We start from the raw sequence: 7,162 nt of genomic DNA on the forward strand, positions 1-7,162 counted from the left end.
TATATATATTATATTATATTATATTATATTATATTATAAAATTGTGAGCCGTCTGGCTGGTAAACTGTTGTCGTTTAGTAGTTTATAATTGGGAAGTAGGTAAAGTTAATTTCAGTGAGCAAGCGTGTTCTTCTCACCTCATTTTCTTCTCATTAAGGCTAAACATTTAAATATTTTTGAGGGTGCTCCAAAGTCCTTTAAGTGAATTTTCGTTCTTTTATCTTATTTCCCATCGGTGCCTTTTGATCCAGTGGTAGTCTGTTATCAGCATGCTCTGGCCTGCATTTAATGATGCTAGTTTTTCTGCAATACCAGAAGATCTGGATTTTGACTTTAAAGTCACTTGAGGAGGGAGTGACCTAATGACTGACTGTTGAACTATTGATACACGTTCAGTATAGCCAATAACAAGGTAATGCGGCAATAAGCAACAGCCTGTTGCTCCAACCAAATCTAGACATGATCATACTGATTGCGATTAATTAACCTAGTGTGTGATAGTTCATGTTTCACTTGTTGTTTATATTTAATTGTATTATGTAACACTACTGGTGCAGAAACAATACTCGTGTTCATAAGCTAGTTATAACTTGTACATAATAACTTGTAGTTGTAAATTTTATCCTGTCATTAAAGGCTAAATGGGTAATGAGACCAATTAACAATAAAAAAAAAATAGCATTGCTTCTGGCGTGGTGAGGAGGCAGAGGCCGGACCGCGTACAAGTAAACTCTAGTTTGTTTGATTTATAGCCGGCCTGCCTTTGCTTTACTCCTGACATCTGCTGTGGCTAGACATTCAATTTCAGCTGTTGAGTCACACACACATGCTCTCAGACCAAATTATGTGTCCGGGTTCCTACGTCAGCAACTTTCAGACAAAGAAGCCTTTCACGGTGACATCAGTTTTCAATCTATGGCAGTGATCCTCAAATCTGGCTCGCGAGATCCACGTTCCTGCAGAGTTTAGCTCTACCCTAATCAAACACACCTGAGTTTGCTAATCAATGTCTTCAGGATCATTAGAAAATCACAGGTAAGTTTGTTTGATTATAGGGTTGGAGCTAAACTCTGCAGGAAAGTGGATCTTGCGAGCCAGATTTGAGGATCACTGATCTATAAACAAAAATCAGCACAGACTACAGGCCTGCCATAAAGTGTTCTCAGGGTCAGTCTGACTTTATTCCTCAGCTCTTCTGTGTATACGGCACAGGTTTTGCAAGTGAGAATGACTTCAGGAAGGAAAACCAGTAAATTCTAATAAGTTTAGTGGTTAACACTAGTACAGGGTGGTACTGTATGATTCAGTCCTGTTTAGAAGGACAAAACGGGTGGATTTAAGGTTATTGTTGTTCATTTGACTTCCATTTAATTTCATTAGCCTATCTCTGACCTACAATCCATTTTACAGTCAAATTTATTGCTATAGAGGTGTTTTTGTGTTCCATCTATATGAAACTTGATTGTGACACAAAACACATGCTGCTTTATGACATGGTAAGCTGAGCATTTGCATTAACAAATAACATGAACGTTTTAAAAATGTTAGAGCAAGAAAGCACTTTTGCTAACTAGTTGAGCACAGAAAAGTGCACTTGAGGCCTTGAGGGTTTACATCCAAGCTGCTCAAAGGAAGAGAGACTTCAGGGCCAAGTGACTGGGGTTAACCATTTCTCGGAAAAAAAATAAGGCAAGGGAGCGTGATGGCTGCTGTTATAGGAGCAAGCCGGTCAGCATGCTTGATGTGCCAGCGCACGGAGCCCCATTACACATCTGTGCATGTACCAAGCAGCAAGCCAACAGACGGAAAACCAAGCATTCCCTAAGAAAAAAAAAAAAGAATTTAATGTCTACCCGTAAGCCCAAACCATCTGCGGCTGGCCTCACTGACAATTTAAAAACGTCTGTTAGAAGCATTACAGACTTCAGCCAGATTCGTCCAGTGCTGCCAACATCTTTCAATGTGTGCTTACACATTCAGTGTGCAGATATAAACGAATTTAGTCAGAATCAGAATTTAATTAGAATTAATTTAATATGCAAAATTAGGTTTAATGGTTAATTATTAATCAAATAAAATGATGATGATAATTTTATAATATTAGAACTTTTATAATAAATTTTTGTAAATGTATTTTTTGTGAATTTTTACTAAACGTTTTATATATATTATTATTATTATTAATCAAAATTTTGGTCTTAAATTTAATGTTAATTTGATGACTGATTATTGTTATTTAATATCTTAAATTAAATAAGATAATAAAGGTCTTAATTTTTATGTATAATAATAATAATAAATATTATTTTTGGCCTTATTTGAAAAGTTAATTGAATTATTGTTTTAATAAAAGATAATGTTAATTGATTTTTATAATTACTATTGTTCAAATTTATATCAAAATGAATATTTAGTATTACAGATATGAAAAATGAGGTGTAATTCATGCATAAATACTTTTACTGTCTCTTTTCTGCATAAACATTTGTAAATGCTATCTTATATATTGCTACAGATACAGCTTTTGTGTCGCCTTTGCAGTGTAAAAACAGCCTAACGTCTGTGTGGCGAAAAATGCTGTATGTATAATTACATTAATTTATGAGTTAAACCAATCTTGGGTCTAGATCTAGACCTCGGTTTGCTAATTGGTGACCTCTGGTTTATGGTTTGGGTGTTGTTTTTAGAACTTGTTTAATTTAAGAAGAAACCAAACCCACAGGAACAATTTTGTTGCTCAGAAGTTTCTCTTTCATTGCTCAGGAGACAAAGTAGTTATGGATTGGCTTTGTCTAAGATAGTGCTCCTAGAATTCCTCAGGAGAAATAAAACCAGACTCATTATAATAAAAGTAGATAGTCCAGGTAATTTGGTTTTGGAAATATTTGATAAGAAATGTAAGACGCTAGAGACACTTAAGTTTTTTTGTTATTATTATTATTTTTTAATCAGAAGAAAAATCTAAGCAAATTTAGTCACATTGGAGTCTAGGAGAAATAAATGAGAGCTCCTTTGTGATTTTTCTTTCATATGGAAAGTCTATTTGGAGGTCATAACATGTGTGCAAGTTTCTGTGCGTGTGCTCATAAATTGGCATAATCATCTGTTTTGTGGGGCAGCAGAGGAAATGACGAGTAATTAAAGAGGGCCGTTTTAGTGTTCTTTGCACAGCGAGTGACACGGTGCTAAAGAAAACAAAGAGCGCTGGGAAAACTGCAGCCATCAACAGCATAAAGGGACCAGCGCTCAGGCAAACCGCCAATCCAACCAAGCAGCCCGGTACCCACAGAACTGAACTTAACATGTACAACTTCATGCACACTCATAATGATTTAAGACATTTTCAAAACAAAATTGAGAGTTAATCTGCTCTTTTTTTTTTTTTTGCTTTCTGTAGAGGTGTTTGAATTCTGTAGAGTGTGAATTCCACACCGGCATGATCTTAACGGTCATTTTCATTGGCCATGTCAGCAGGAGGCCATTGGACCATTTTTCCACTAATTTCACCTCATATCTCCTGTTTCCTGCCTTGTAAACAGTAGTCAGCAAGGAACGCTTAGAGTCACGTTTCACCTACTGTTAGCATCACGTTCCAACAAACTAGAGCGGGATTGATGGGCGCCAGATATTGTTGTTTCTTCCAAGAGCGGTACTCTCTGTACTGCAGGGGGCAGGAATCAGGCCAACGGTAGCTGAGTGTACGTTTTTACTGGTGTGTGAATATGCAGAATGAAGAAATATTGCAGCAAAGCTAACGGAGAGAGCTGCAAAAAAGGAAAACCTGAACTAGTTTTGCATTTCCTGAAGGACCAGTGCTTGCAAGGCAGCCAATTTAATAGTTCTGAAGCTTGAGCGTTCAGCAGTTTGACCTGAATAATTGTAGAAAAAAGAGATTAAGACAAAAATAAATTAAAAAAAGCGACAGAGAAAATATCAGTACCGTGTTGCAATGTGAACTTCAGTAGGCCTATGCTGTTATTTGTAGCTTTCTTTGCAAGCTACTCAAATTTAGACAGCAAAGCTACCAACTACTCAGAAAATAAAGTAGTAGCTGTATGTCTATTTCAGCTGAATTTTACTTCATATTTTTTTATTTATTTTAAAATGCAATGTCCCATAAGATCAGGCAAAATTTTACATGAAGGGGTTATTTACATCTGGTTAGGACCACTGCTTTATGGGACATCTGACCCTGTTATATTTCATAATTTAATTTATTTTATTTATACACATTTATGTATTTATTTATAAATGCAGTATTTATTTTAAAATTACACTATTTTATTTATAAATAAATATTTGTATTTTGTGTAAATTTTGTGTTTCTTTTTTTGCTATCACTTAGTGGAAGTAGTTAGTTACATTGCTAGCTGTAGAACCATTTCAGCTGCTTCATCTTATTTATTTTTGACTGGTTTTACTGGGCGAGAAATCACTATCAGTGAGTTGTCTGAATGATCCTAAACAGTGAACCATTTTTTGACCATTATTTGACCAATTCACTGAAAAGAACAGACTCCGTGATTCATCTGCTAATCAGGAATAATTGGTTCAGAAAATACAGTAATTATACTTAATGTCTGACATTTTCTCAGGGACAATGTAACATCGCAAGTGTCAAGCTACCTGATAACTTTATAAAATACCTTCACTATTAAAGCTTGATTTAAAAACGAGCTCCTCTACCTCGCTACTTAAAAGTGTAGTTAAACTGATGGCTTTGCTGATAGATTTGCTATCTGGCCAACAGTGACTGTGGGATGACACTTTTTGTCCCTAGGCACAAAGTCTTTCTCAGAAGTACGTATGTCTGGTGCATGATTTGTATTTGCTCGGAGACATAATTCAAATGGAACGCAGCCAAGTTTGACAACTAAATGCTAGGACAGAATGATAATAAGCAAGAGATAAACTGTTTATGATGCAAGACCAGGGTGTAATCTAATGCATATTGATCTGATAAGAAAAGTGGTCTGATGCGGACACTTGCTGTCTTGCAATGTTACTCTATATCACAAGCACTGCATTAGCACACACACACACACTTTTAAGCCACAAACCGCTTCCTCTTTTTTTTTTTTTTTTTTTTTTTGCACAGTAAAAAAAAAAACCTCAATGCATCATTTCAGCCTTTCCATCAAAAACTAGAGCAACTAGAGCGAGTATTCGAGAGAGATTAAGCGAGACTGAGCAGAGTTTGCCATTTGATGACAGGTAATTACACTTAAGCCTAACGAAGCGGAGGATGATGTTATGATCAGACTCCATTTCCAGTTTTACAGGTCAGGTAGGCCCTGCTATGCCCGAGGAACCTTGTTCTTCTGTGTATTGTAATTGTGCCTTTTAACGCTCATATTACTCTGAATGGTGTCAGGTAAATCACACATCATTGAAAGACTTCATACAAAAGTTCACGACCTTGACTCCACAAATGAAGTAATAGGTGGAAGGTTGCAACCTTGAATGTAACACACAAAAACACATTTATTTAATGTTTTTGAAAGTGGATTATGTTCACCAGGGCTACATTTATTTGACAAAAATAAAAACGGTAATATTGTGTTTTATATATTTAATGAATATTACAAATTAAAATGTGTTTTCTATTGTATGTATTTTATTCCTGTGATGCAAAGTTGAATTTTTAGCAGCCGTTACTTACTCTTCAGTGTCACGTGATCCTTCAGAAATCATTTAATATACTGATTAATATTGTGCTCAGGGAAAATTATTCTTATTATCAGTGCTGAAAACAGTTGTGCTGCTTAATATTTTTGTGGAAACCATGGTACTTCTTTTTTTCAGGATTATTTGATGAATATGAAGTTCAAAATAATTTTATTTGAATTTTATTTCAAATGGAAATCTTTTTTTAACGTTATAAATGCCTTTACACTATCACTTTTGATCAAATTAATGCACCATTGCTGAATAAAAGTACCAATTTCTCTACAAGGAAAAGAAAAAGAAATAAAATCATAGTGATTCCAAACTTTTGAATAGTAGTAGTATTTAATTGCGGAAGAATGAGCGAGAAAGACATATTAGTGTTTTAGTGTTTCTCAGTCTCTAGCGTTTTGAAAGAGACTGGTCTGGCCGCTATTGGTTTTGTCTGGAACGGTGAAATCCAAGAACAGTCCTGGGCCTCATATAGCCTCATTAACATGTGGCAGGGGAAAAAAAACGGGGGAAAACCCTCCTCGCCCCTCCTTTCCTGGGGAAGCGGCTCAGTTGAGGGAAAGATCGAATGAGGGAGTGAAAGAACGAGGGCAATGGGCACAGATGAAGTGTTAATAGTGGCCATGACAGATGGGTTGCAGAGGGACCAGCCTTTCCTCATGAACGCCCATCAAAGACTTCGTCAGCTTGAGCTTTCAGCCTCTGACACAAATGAACCTTGTGGTGAGCGATCACAGCCCACAGGCTACTCCCCAGCTAACAGCGTCTACAGACTCCCTCTTACAGATAAAGGAGTGTGAGAAATAGTGCTGAGGTTGAGGTTTCCTCTAAATTGGTTTCAGCAAGTTTATGATTTCATCTGGCAAAGGACTTTCTAATGTGACCCAGATACGTAAATAAATATGGTGCTGTGCTCTTCAATATTACAAAACAACAAACGGTGTCTTAACCAGATGCAAGGTGTGAAATTTACAGCAATGTGACACATCAGGGTCAATCAATTCAATTCAATTCAAGTTTATTTGTATAGTGCTTTTCACGATACAAATCGTTGCAAAGCAACTTTACAGCAAATTAAGTTTGTACAATATTTAGTGGTAGCTTATCAGTGGTGACTGTCAGTCAATGTACATATGGCAGAAATGTACGGAAAAATCAATTAAAGATGTAATCAAACAGACGATGAACACTATTAACAGCAATTATTATATGATGCAATCAAACTTATAGCAAAATGTGGTAGTTCTGTATGTTGTTTCAGGGTTGGCATCATCTCTTCTCAGGTGTTCTCTCAAATCCATCTCTCACGGGCTGGGGGGTGGTGTTCGAGGGCAGAACAGTGAGAGGAGTTTGGTCTCCTGCACTGAGAGAGAAGCACATACATTTTCTAGAACTACTAACAGTGTTACTAGCTCTGAGACATTTTGTGCATTTTCTCAAGAATCATCATGTATTGGTCAGGACAGACAATTCAACGGTGATA

At 36.3% G+C, this 7,162-nt stretch overlaps 1 long non-coding RNA gene across 2 annotated transcripts in view; it reads left to right on the forward strand.

Annotated features, from left to right (window-relative positions):
- LOC107757243 (uncharacterized) overlaps window positions 1–7,162 on the forward strand; it is an 18,754-nt gene that overhangs the window by 6,226 nt on the left and 5,366 nt on the right. The gene's annotated exons all lie outside the window — the stretch shown is intronic.

This window comes from Sinocyclocheilus rhinocerous, unplaced genomic scaffold (assembly GCF_001515625.1).
Source record: "Sinocyclocheilus rhinocerous isolate Xijiao unplaced genomic scaffold, SAMN03320098_v1.1 scaffold1164, whole genome shotgun sequence".
NCBI classification, from domain to species: domain Eukaryota; kingdom Metazoa; phylum Chordata; class Actinopteri; order Cypriniformes; family Cyprinidae; genus Sinocyclocheilus; species Sinocyclocheilus rhinocerous.